Genomic DNA, 15,675 nt, shown 5'->3' with positions numbered 1-15,675 from the left:
TATTACTATGTGTACTATGCAACTATTACTATGTGTACTATGCAACTATTACTATGTGTACTATGCAACTATTACTATGTGTACTATGCAACTATTACTATGTGTACTATGTGTACTATGCAACTATAACTATGTGTACTATGTAACTATTACTATGTGTACTATGTGTACTATGCAACTATTACTATGTGTACTATGGAACTAATACTGTGTGTACTATGCAACTATTACTATGTGTACTATGTGTACTATGTGTACTATGTGTACTAAGCAACTATTACTATGTGTACCATGCAACTATTACTATGTGTACTATGCTACTATTGCTATGTGTGCTATATGTACTATGTAACTATTACTATGTGTACTATGTGTACTATGCAACTATTACTATGTGTACTATGAAACTATTACTATGTGTACTATGTGTACTATGTGTACTATGTAACTATTACTATGTGTACTATGTGTACTATGCAACTATTACTATGTGTACTATGAAACTATTACTATGTGTACTATGTGTACTATGTGTACTATGTGTACTATGTGTACTATGTAACTATTACTATGTGTACTATGTGTACTATGCAACTATTACTATGTGTACTATGAAACTATTACTATGTGTACTATGTGTACTATGTGTACTATGTGTAATATGTAACTATTACTATGTGTACTATGTGTACTATGCAACTATTACTATGTGTACTATGGAACTATTACTCTGTGTACTATGCAACTATTACTATGTGTACTATGTGTACTATGTGTACTATGTAACTATTACTATGTGTACTATGTGTACTATGGAACTAATACTGTGTGTACTATGCAACTATTACTATGTGTACTATGTGTACTATGTGTACTATGTGTACTATATGTACTATGCAACTATTACTATGTGTACTATGGAACTATTACTATATGTACTATGCAACTATTACTATGTGTACTATGTGTACTATGCAACTATTACTATGTGTACTATGTGTACTATGTAACTATTACTGTGTGTACTATGTGTACTATGGAACTAATACTGTGTGTACTATGCAACTATTACTATGTGTACTATGTGTACTATGTGTACTATGTGTACTATGTGTACTATGCAACTATTACTATGTGTACTATTCAACTATTACTATGTGTACTATGTAACTATTACTATGTGTACTAGGTGTACTATGCAACTATTACTATGTGTACTATGTGTACTATGTAACTATTACTATGTGTACTATGTGTACTATGGAACTAATACTGTGTGTACTATGCAACTATTACTATGTGTACTATGTGTACTATGTGTACTTTGTGTACTATGCAACTATTACTATGTGTACTATGCAACTATTACTATGTGTACTATGCAACTATTACTATGTGTACTATGTGTACTATGTGTACTATGTAACTATTACTATGTGTACTATGTGTACTATGGAACTAATACTGTGTGTACTATGCAACTATTACTATGTGTACTATGTGTCCTATATGTACTATGCAACTATTACTATGTGTACTATGGAACTATTACTATATGTACTATGCAACTATTACTATGTGTACTATGTGTACTATGCAACTATTACTATGTGTACTATGCAACTATTACTATGTGTACTATGTGTACTATGCAACTATTACTATGTGTACTATGCAACTATCACTATGTGTACTATGTGTACTATGCAACTATTACTATGTGTACTATGTAACTATTACTATGTGTACTATGTGTACTATGCATCTATTACTATGTGTATTATGGAACTAATACTGTGTGTACTATGCAACTATTACTATGTGCACTATGTGTACTATGTGTACTATGTGTACTATGTGTACTATGCAACTATTACTATGTGCACTATGTGTACTATGTGTACTATGGAACTAATACTGTGTGTACTATGCAACTATTACTATGTGTACTATGTGTACTATGCAACTATTACTATGTGTACTATGCAACTATTACTATGTGTACTATGTGTACTATGTAACTATTACTATGTGTACTATGTGTACTATGCAACTATTACTATGTGTACTATGGAACTAATACTGTGTGTACTATGCAACTATTACTATGTGTACTACGTGTACTATGTGTACTATGTGTACTATGTGTACTATGTGTACTATGTGTACTATGTGTACTATGCAAATGTGTACTATGTGTACTATGGAACTAATACTGTGTGTACTATGCAACTATTACTATGTGTACTATGTGTACTATGTGTACTATATGTACTATGCAACTATTACTATATGTACTATGCAACTATTACTATGTGTACTATGCAACTATTACTATGTGTACTATGCAACTATTACTATGTGTACTATGTGTACTATGTAACTATTACTATGTGTACTATGTGTACTATGCAACTATTACTATGTGTACTATGGAACTAATACTGTGTGTACTATGCAACTATTACTATGTGTACTATGTGTACTATGTGTACTATGTGTACAATGTGTACTATGTGTACTATGGAACTATTACTATATGTACTATGCAACTATTACTATGTGTACTATGCAACCATTACTATGTGTACTATGCAACTATTACTATGTGTACTATGTGTACTATGTGTACTATGCAACTATTACTATGTGTACTATGGAACTATTACTATGTGTACTATGTGTACTATGCAACTATTACTATGTGTACTATGGAACTAATACTGTGTGTACTATGCAACTATTACTATGTGTACTATGTGTACTATGTGTACTATGTGTACTATGTGTACTATGTGTACTATGCAACTATTACTATGTGTACTATGGAACTAATAATGTGTGTACTATGCAACTATTACTATGTGTACTATGTGTACTATGTGTACTATGCAACTATTACTATGTGTACTATGCAACTATTACTATGTGTACTATGTGTACTATGTAAGTATTACTATGTGTACTATGTGTACTATGCAACTATTACTATGTGTACTATGTGTACTATGCAACTATTACTATGTGTACTATGCAACTATTACTATGTGTACTATATGTACTATGCGACTATTACTATGTGTACTATGCAAATATTACTATGTGTACTATGTGTACTATGCAACTATTACTATGTGTACTATGAAACTATTACTATATGTACTATGTGTACTATGTGTACTATGTGTACTATGCAACTATTACTATGTGTACTATGGAACTAATACTGTGTGTACTATGCAACTATTACTATGTGTACTATGTGTACTATGCAACTATTACTATGTGTACTATGCAACTATCACTATGTGTACTATGCAACTATTACTATGTGTACTATGTGTACTATGTAACTATTACTATGTGTACTATGTGTACTATGCAACTATTACTATGTGTACTATGGAAATAATACTGTGTGTACTATGCAACTATTACTATGTGTACTATGTGTACTATGTGTACAATGTGTACTATGTGTACTATGGAACTATTACTATATGTACTATGCAACTATTACTATGTGTACTATGCAACCATTACTATGTGTACTATGCAACTATTACTATGTGTACTATGTGTACTAAGCAACTATTACTATGTGTACTATGGAACTATTACTATGTGTACTATGCAACTATTACTATGTGTACTATGGAACTAATACTGTGTGTACTATACAACTATTACTATGTGTACTATGTGTACTATGTGTACTATGTGTACTATGTGTACTATGCAACTATTACTATGTGTACTATGGAACTAATACTGTGTGTACTATGCAACTATTACTATGTGTACTATGTGTACTATGCAACTATTACTATGTGTACTATGCAACTATTACTATGTGTACTATGTAAGTATTACTATGTGTACTATGTGTACTATGCAACTATTACTATGTGTACTATGTATACTATGCAACTATTACTATGTGTACTATGTGTACTATGCAACTATTACTATGTGTACTATGCAAATATTACTATCTGTACTATGTGTACTATGCAACTATTACTATGTGTACTATGAAACTATTACTATATGTACTATGTGCACTAAGTGTACTATGCAACTATTACTATGTGTACTGTGGAACTAATACTGTGTGTACTATGCAACTATTACTATGTGTACTATGTGTACTATGTGTACTATGTGTACTATGTGTACTATGCAACTATTACTATGTGTACTATGCAACTATTACTATGTGTACTATGTGTACTATGTGTACTATGTGTAATATGTAACTATTACTATGTGTACTATGTGTACTATGTGTACTATGTGTACTATGTGTAATATGTAACTATTACTATGTGTACTATATGTACTATGCGACTATTACTATGTGTACTATGCAAATATTACTATGTGTACTATGTGTACTATGCAACTATTACTATGTGTACTATGAAACTATTACTATATGTACTATGTGTACTATGTGTACTATGCAACTATTACTATGTGTACTATGGAACTAATACTGTGTGTACTATGCAACTATTACTATGTGTACTATGTGTACTATGTGTACTATGTGTACTATGTGTACTATGTGTACTATGCAACTATTACTATGTGTACTATGCAACTATTACTATGTGTACTATGCAACTATTACTATGTGTACTATGTGTACTATGTAACTATTACTATGTGTACTATGTGTACTATGCAACTATTACTATGTGTACTATGGAACTAATACTGTGTGTACTATGCAACTATTACTATGTGTACTATGTGTACTATGTGTACTATGTGTACAATGTGTACTATGTGTACTATGGAACTATTACTATATGTACTATGCAACTATTACTATGTGTACTATGCAACCATTACTATGTGTACTATGCAACTATTACTATGTGTACTATGTGTACTATGTGTACTATGCAACTATTACTATGTGTACTATGGAACTATTACTATGTGTACTATGTGTACTATGCAACTATTACTATGTGTACTATGGAACTAATACTGTGTGTACTATGCAACTATTACTATGTGTACTATGTGTACTATGTGTACTATGTGTACTATGTGTACTATGTGTACTATGCAACTATTACTATGTGTACTATGGAACTAATACTGTGTGTACTATGCAACTATTACTATGTGTACTATGTGTACTATGTGTACTATGCAACTATTACTATGTGTACTATGCAACTATTACTATGTGTACTATGTGTACTATGTAAGTATTACTATGTGTACTATGTGTACTATGCAACTATTACTATGTGTACTATGTGTACTATGCAACTATTACTATGTGTACTATGCAACTATTACTATGTGTACTATATGTACTATGCGACTATTACTATGTGTACTATGCAAATATTACTATGTGTACTATGTGTACTATGCAACTATTACTATGTGTACTATGAAACTATTACTATATGTACTATGTGTACTATGTGTACTATGCAACTATTACTATGTGTACTATGGAACTAATACTATGTGTACTATGCAACTATCACTATGTGTACTATGCAACTATTACTATGTGTACTATGTGTACTATGTAACTATTACTATGTGTACTATGTGTACTATGCAACTATTACTATGTGTACTATGGAACTAATACTGTGTGTACTATGCAACTATTACTATGTGTACTATGTGTACTATGTGTACAATGTGTACTATGTGTACTATGGAACTATTACTATATGTACTATGCAACTATTACTATGTGTACTATGCAACCATTACTATGTGTACTATGCAACTATTACTATGTGTACTATGTGTACTATGCAACTATTACTATGTGTACTATGGAACTATTACTATGTGTACTATGCAACTATTACTATGTGTACTATGGAACTAATACTGTGTGTACTATACAACTATTACTATGTGTACTATGTGTACTATGTGTACTATGTGTACTATGTGTACTATGTGTACTATGTGTACTATGTGTACTATGCAACTATTACTATGTGTACTATGGAACTAATACTGTGTGTACTATGCAACTATTACTATGTGTACTATGTGTACTATGCAACTATTACTATGTGTACTATGCAACTATTACTATGTGTACTATGTAAGTATTACTATGTGTACTATGTGTACTATGCAACTATTACTATGTGTACTATGTGTACTATGCAACTATTACTATGTGTACTATGTGTACAATGCAACTATTACTATGTGTACTATGCAAATATTACTATGTGTACTATGTGTACTATGCAACTATTACTATGTGTACTATGAAACTATTACTATATGTACTATGTGCACTATGTGTACTATGCAACTATTACTATGTGTACTATGGAACTAATACTGTGTGTACTATGCAACTATTACTATGTGTACTATGTGTACTATGTGTACTATGTGTACTATGTGTACTATGTGTACTATGTGTACTATGCAACTATTACTATGTGTACTATGCAACTATTACTATGTGTACTATGCAACTATTACTATGTGTACTATGTGTACTATGTAACTATTACTATGTGTACTATGTGTACTATGTGTACTATGTGTACTATGTGTACTATGTGTACTATGTGTACTATGCAACTATTACTATGTGTACTATGCAACTATTACTATGTGTACTATGCAACTATTACTATGTGTACTATGTGTACTATGTAACTATTACTATGTGTACTATGTGTACTATGCAACTATTACTATGTGTACTATGGAACTAATACTGTGTGTACTATGCAACTATTACTATGTGTACTATGTGTACTATATGTACTATGTGTACAATGTGTACTATGTGTACTATGGAACTATTACTATATGTACTATGCAACTATTACTATGTGTACTATGCAACCATTACTATGTGTACTATGCAACTATTACTATGTGTACTATGTGTACTATGTGTACTATGCAACTATTACTATGTGTACTATGGAACTATTACTATGTGTACTATGTGTACTATGCAACTATTACTATGTGTACTATATGTACTATGCGACTATTACTATGTGTACTATGCAAATATTACTATGTGTACTATGTGTACTATGTGTACTATGCAACTATTACTATGTGTACTATGAAACTATTACTATATGTACTATGTGTACTATGTGTACTATGCAACTATTACTATGTGTACTATGGAACTAATACTATGTGTACTATGCAACTATCACTATGTGTACTATGCAACTATTACTATGTGTACTATGTGTACTATGTAACTATTACTATGTGTACTATGTGTACTATGCAACTATTACTATGTGTACTATGGAACTAATACTGTGTGTACTATGCAACTATTACTATGTGTACTATGTGTACTATGTGTACAATGTGTACTATGTGTACTATGGAACTATTACTATATGTACTATGCAACTATTACTATGTGTACTATGCAACCATTACTATGTGTACTATGCAACTATTACTATGTGTACTATGTGTACTATGCAACTATTACTATGTGTACTATGGAACTATTACTATGTGTACTATGCAACTATTACTATGTGTACTATGGAACTAATACTGTGTGTACTATACAACTATTACTATGTGTACTATGTGTACTATGTGTACTATGTGTACTATGTGTACTATGTGTACTATGCAACTATTACTATGTGTACTATGGAACTAATACTGTGTGTACTATGCAACTATTACTATGTGTACTATGTGTACTATGCAACTATTACTATGTGTACTATGCAACTATTACTATGTGTACTATGTAAGTATTACTATGTGTACTATGTGTACTATGCAACTATTACTATGTGTACTATGTGTACTATGCAACTATTACTATGTGTACTATGTGTACAATGCAACTATTACTATGTGTACTATGCAAATATTACTATGTGTACTATGTGTACTATGCAACTATTACTATGTGTACTATGAAACTATTACTATATGTACTATGTGCACTATGTGTACTATGCAACTATTACTATGTGTACTATGGAACTAATACTGTGTGTACTATGCAACTATTACTATGTGTACTATGTGTAATATGTGTACTATGTGTACTATGTGTACTATGTGTACTATGCAACTATTACTATGTGTACTATGCAACTATTACTATGTGTACTATGCAACTATTACTATGTGTACTATGTGTACTATGTAACTATTACTATGTGTACTATGTGTACTATGCAACTATTACTATGTGTATTATGGAACTAATACTGTGTGTACTATGCAACTATTACTATGTGTACTATGTGTACTATATGTACTATGTGTACAATGTGTACTATGTGTACTATGGAACTATTACTATATGTACTATGCAACTATTACTATGTGTACTATGCAACCATTACTATGTGTACTATGCAACTATTACTATGTGTACTATGTGTACTATGTGTACTATGCAACTATTACTATGTGTACTATGGAACTATTACTATGTGTACTATGTGTACTATGCAACTATTACTATGTGTACTATATGTACTATGCGACTATTACTATGTGTACTATGCAAATATTACTATGTGTACTATGTGTACTATGCAACTATTACTATGTGTACTATGAAACTATTACTATATGTACTATGTGTACTATGTGTACTATGCAACTATTACTATGTGTACTATGGAACTAATACTATGTGTACTATGCAACTATCACTATGTGTACTATGCAACTATTACTATGTGTACTATGTGTACTATGTAACTATTACTATGTGTACTATGTGTACTATGCAACTATTACTATGTGTACTATGGAACTAATACTGTGTGTACTATGCAACTATTACTATGTGTACTATGTGTACTATGTGTACAATGTGTACTATGTGTACTATGGAACTATTACTATATGTACTATGCAACTATTACTATGTGTACTATGAAACTATTACTATATGTACTATGTGCACTATGTGTACTATGCAACTATTACTATGTGTACTATGGAACTAATACTGTGTGTACTATGCAACTATTACTATGTGTACTATGTGTACTATGTGTACTATGTGTACTATGTGTACTATGTGTACTATGCAACTATTACTATGTGTACTATGCAACTATTACTATGTGTACTATGCAACTATTACTATGTGTACTATGTGTACTATGTAACTATTACTATGTGTACTATGTGTACTATGCAACTATTACTATGTGTACTATGGAACTAATACTGTGTGTACTATGCAACTATTACTATGTGTACTATGTGTACTATATGTACTATGTGTACAATGTGTACTATGTGTACTATGGAACTATTACTATATGTACTATGCAACTATTACTATGTGTACTATGCAACCATTACTATGTGTACTATGCAACTATTACTATGTGTACTATGTGTACTATGTGTACTATGCAACTATTACTATGTGTACTATGGAACTATTACTATGTGTACTATGTGTACTATGCAACTATTACTATGTGTACTATATGTACTATGCGACTATTACTATGTGTACTATGCAAATATTACTATGTGTACTATGTGTACTATGCAACTATTACTATGTGTACTATGAAACTATTACTATATGTACTATGTGTACTATGTGTACTATGCAACTATTACTATGTGTACTATGGAACTAATACTATGTGTACTATGCAACTATCACTATGTGTACTATGCAACTATTACTATGTGTACTATGTGTACTATGTAACTATTACTATGTGTACTATGTGTACTATGCAACTATTACTATGTGTACTATGGAACTAATACTGTGTGTACTATGCAACTATTACTATGTGTACTATGTGTACTATGTGTACAATGTGTACTATGTGTACTATGGAACTATTACTATATGTACTATGCAACTATTACTATGTGTACTATGCAACCATTACTATGTGTACTATGCAACTATTACTATGTGTACTATGTGTACTATGCAACTATTACTATGTGTACTATGGAACTATTACTATGTGTACTATGCAACTATTACTATGTGTACTATGGAACTAATACTGTGTGTACTATACAACTATTACTATGTGTACTATGTGTACTATGTGTACTATGTGTACTATGTGTACTATGTGTACTATGTGTACTATGTGTACTATGCAACTATTACTATGTGTACTATGGAACTAATACTGTGTGTACTATGCAACTATTACTATGTGTACTATGTGTACTATGCAACTATTACTATGTGTACTATGCAACTATTACTATGTGTACTATGTAAGTATTACTATGTGTACTATGTGTACTATGCAACTATTACTATGTGTACTATGTGTACTATGCAACTATTACTATGTGTACTATGTGTACAATGCAACTATTACTATGTGTACTATGCAAATATTACTATGTGTACTATGTGTACTATGCAACTATTACTATGTGTACTATGAAACTATTACTATATGTACTATGTGCACTATGTGTACTATGCAACTATTACTATGTGTACTATGGAACTAATACTGTGTGTACTATGCAACTATTACTATGTGTACTATGTGTACTATGTGTACTATGTGTACTATGTGTACTATGTGTACTATGTGTACTATGCAACTATTACTATGTGTACTATGCAACTATTACTATGTGTACTATGCAACTATTACTATGTGTACTATGTGTACTATGTAACTATTACTATGTGTACTATGTGTACTATGCAACTATTACTATGTGTACTATGGAACTAATACTGTGTGTACTATGCAACTATTACTATGTGTACTATGTGTACTATATGTACTATGTGTACAATGTGTACTATGTGTACTATGGAACTATTACTATATGTACTATGCAACTATTACTATGTGTACTATGCAACCATTACTATGTGTACTATGCAACTATTACTATGTGTACTATGTGTACTATGTGTACTATGCAACTATTACTATGTGTACTATGGAACTATTACTATGTGTACTATGTGTACTATGCAACTATTACTATGTGTACTATGGAACTAATACTGTGTGTACTATGCAACTATTACTATGTGTACTATGTGTACTATGTGTACTATGTGTACTATGTGTACTATGCAACTATTACTATGTGTACTATGGAACTAATACTGTGTGTACTATGCAACTATTACTATGTGTACTATGTGTACTATGTGTACTATGCAACTATTACTATGTGTACTATGCAACTATTACTATGTGTACTATGTGTACTATGTAAGTATTACTATGTGTACTATGTGTACTATGCAACTATTACTATGTGTACTATGTGTACTATGCAACTATTACTATGTGTACTATGTAACTATTACTATGTGTACTATGTGTACTATGGAACTAATACTGTGTGTACTATGCAACTATTACTATGTGTACTATGTGTACTATGTGTACTTTGTGTACTATGCAACTATTACTATGTGTACTATGCAACTATTACTATGTGTACTATGCAACTATTACTATGTGTACTATGTGTACTATGTGTACTATGTGTACTATGTGTACTATGTGTACTATGTAACTATTACTATGTGTACTATGTGTACTATGGAACTAATACTGTGTGTACTATGCAACTATTACTATGTGTACTATGTGTACTATGTGTACTATATGTACTATGCAACTATTACTATGTGTACTATGGAACTATTACTATATGTACTATGCAACTATTACTATGTGTACTATGTGTACTATGCAACTATTACTATGTGTACTATGCAACTATTACTATGTGTACTATGTGTACTATGCAACTATTACTATGTGTACTATGCAACTATCACTATGTGTACTATGTGTACTATGCAACTATTACTATGTGTACTATGTAACTATTACTATGTGTACTATGTGTACTATGCATCTATTACTATGTGTACTATGGAACTAATACTGTGTGTACTATGCAACTATTACTATGTGCACTATGTGTACTATGTGTACTATGTGTACTATGTGTACTATGCAACTATTACTATGTGCACTATGTGTACTATGTGTACTATGGAACTAATACAGTGTGTACTATGCAACTATTACTATGTGTACTATGTGTACTATGCAACTATTACTATGTGTACTATGCAACTATTACTATGTGTACTATGTGTACTATGTAACTATTACTATGTGTACTATGTGTACTATGCAACTATTACTATGTGTACTATGGAACTAATACTGTGTGTACTATGCAACTATTACTATGTGTACTATGTGTACTATGCAACTATTACTATGTGTACTATGGAACTATTACTATATGTACTATGCAACTATTACTATGTGTACTATGCAACTATTACTATGTGTACTATGCAACTATTACTATGTGTACTATGTGTACTATGCAACTATTACTATGTGTACTATGTGTACTATGTGTACTATGTGTACTATGTGTACTATATGTACTATGCAACTATTACTATGTGTACTATGGAACTATTACTATATGTACTATGCAACTATTACTATGTGTACTATGCAACTATTACTATGTGTACTATGCAACTATTACTATGTGTACTATGTGTACTATGCAACTATAACTATGTGTACTATGTAACTATTACTATGTGTACTATGTGTACTATGCAACTATTACTATGTGTACTATGGAACTAATACTGTGTGTACTATGCAACTATTACTATGTGTACTATGTGTACTATGTGTACTAAGCAACTATTACTATGTCTACTATGCAACTATTACTATGTGTAATATGTGTACCATGCAACTATTACTATGTGTACTATGCTACTATTGCTATGTGTGCTATGTGTACTATGTGTACTATGTAACTATTACTATGTGTACTATGTGTACTATGCAACTATTACTATGTGTACTATGAAACTATTACTATGTGTACTATGTGTACTATGTGTACTATGTAACTATTACTATGTGTACTATGTGTACTATGTGTACTATGCAACTATTACTATGTGTACTATGAAACTATTACTATGTGTACTATGTGTACTATGTGTACTATGTAACTATTACTATGTGTACTATGTGTACTATGCAACTATTACTATGTGTACTATGAAACTATTACTATGTGTACTATGTGTACTATGTGTACTATGTGTACTATGTGTACTATGTGTAATATGTAACTATTACTATGTGTACTATGTGTACTATGCAACTATTACTATGTGTACTATGCAACTATTACTATGTGTACTATGTGTACTATGCGACTATTACTATGTGTACTATGCAAATATTACTATGTGTACTATGTGTACTATGCAACTATTACTATGTGTACTATGAAACTATTACTATATGTACTATGTGCACTATGTGTACTATGCAACTATTACTATGTGTACTATGGAACTAATACTGTGTGTACTATGCAACTATTACTATGTGTACTATGTGTACTATGTGTACTATGTGTACTATGTGTACTATGTGTACTATGCAACTATTACTATGTGTACTATGCAACTATTACTATGTGTACTATGCAACTATTACTATGTGTACTATGTGTACTATGTAACTATTACTATGTGTACTATGTGTACTATGCAACTATTACTATGTGTACTATGGAACTAATACTGTGTGTACTATGCAACTATTACTATGTGTACTATGTGTACTATGTGTACTATGTGTACAATGTGTACTATGTGTACTATGGAACTATTACTATATGTACTATGCAACTATTACTATGTGTACTATGCAACCATTACTATGTGTACTATGCAACTATTACTATGTGTACTATGTGTACTATGTGTACTATGCAACTATTACTATGTGTACTATGGAACTATTACTATGTGTACTATGTGTACTATGCAACTATTACTATGTGTACTATGGAACTAATACTGTGTGTACTATGCAACTATTACTATGTGTACTATGTGTACTATGTGTACTATGTGTACTATGTGTACTATGTGTACTATGCAACTATTACTATGTGTACTATGGAACTAATACTGTGTGTACTATGCAACTATTACTATGTGTACTATGTGTACTATGTGTACTATGCAACTATTACTATGTGTACTATGCAACTATTACTATGTGTACTATGTGTACTATGTATTACTATGTGTACTATGTGTATTATGCAACTATTACTATGTGTACTATGTGTACTATGCAACTATTACTATGTGTACTATGCAACTATTACTATGTGTACTATATGTACTATGCGACTATTACTATGTGTACTATGCAAATATTACTATGTGTACTATGTGTACTATGCAACTATTACTATGTGTACTATGAAACTATTACTATATGTACTATGTGTACTATGTGTACTATGCAACTATTACTATGTGTACTATGGAACTAATACTGTGTGTACTATGCAACTATTACTATGTGTACTATGTGTACTATGCAACTATTACTATGTGTACTATGCAACTATCACTATGTGTACTATGCAACTATTACTATGTGTACTATGTGTACTATGTAACTATTACTATGTGTACTATGTGTACTATGCAACTATTACTATGTGTACTATGGAACTAATACTGTGTGTACTATGCAACTATTACTATGTGTACTATGTGTACTATGTGTACTATGTGTACAATGTGTACTATGTGTACTATGGAACTATTACTATATGTACTATGCAACTATTACTATGTGTACTATGCAACCATTACTATGCGTACTATGCAACTATTACTATGTGTACTATGTGTACTATGCAACTATTACTATGTGTACTATGGAACTATTACTATGTGTACTATGCAACTATTACTATGTGTACTATGGAACTAATACTGTGTGTACTATACAACTATTACTATGTGTACTATGTGTACTATGTGTACTATGTGTACTATGCAACTATTACTATGTGTACTATGGAACTAATACTGTGTGTACTATGCAACTATTACTATGTGTACTATGTGTACTATGCAACTATTATTATGTGTACTATGCAACTATTACTATGTGTACTATGTAAGTATTACTATGTGTACTATGTGTACTATGCAACTATTACTATGTGTACTATGTGTACTATGCAACTATTACTATGTGTACTATGTGTACTATGCAACTATTACTATGTGTACTATGCAAATATTACTATGTGTACTATGTGTACTATGCAACTATTACTATGTGTACTATGAAACTATTACTATATGTACTATGTGCACTATGTGTACTATGCAACTATTACTATGTGTACTATGGAACTAATACTGTGTGTACTATGCAACTATTACTATGTGTACTATGTGTACTATGTGTACAATGTGTACTATGTGTACTATGTGTACTATGTGTACTATGTAACTATTACTATGTGTACTATGTGTACTATGCAACTATTACTATGTGTACTATGGAACTAATACTGTGTGTACTATGCAACTATTACTATGTGTACTATGTGTACTATGTGTACTATGTGTACAATGTGTACTATGGAACTATTACTATATGTACTATGCAACTATTACTATGTGTACTATGCAACCATTACTATGTGTACTATGCAACTATTACTATGTGTACTATGTGTACTATGTGTACTATGCAACTATTACTATGTGTACTATGGAACTATTACTATGTGTACTATGTGTACTATGCAACTATTACTATG

This window comes from Eucyclogobius newberryi, unplaced genomic scaffold (assembly GCF_026437365.1).
Source record: "Eucyclogobius newberryi isolate DKJ021-1_F unplaced genomic scaffold, fEucNew1.0.hap1 SCAF_10, whole genome shotgun sequence".
In the NCBI taxonomy this organism is placed as follows: Eukaryota; Metazoa; Chordata; class Actinopteri; order Gobiiformes; family Gobiidae; genus Eucyclogobius; species Eucyclogobius newberryi.
Note: the sequence above shows the minus strand (reverse complement) of the source record.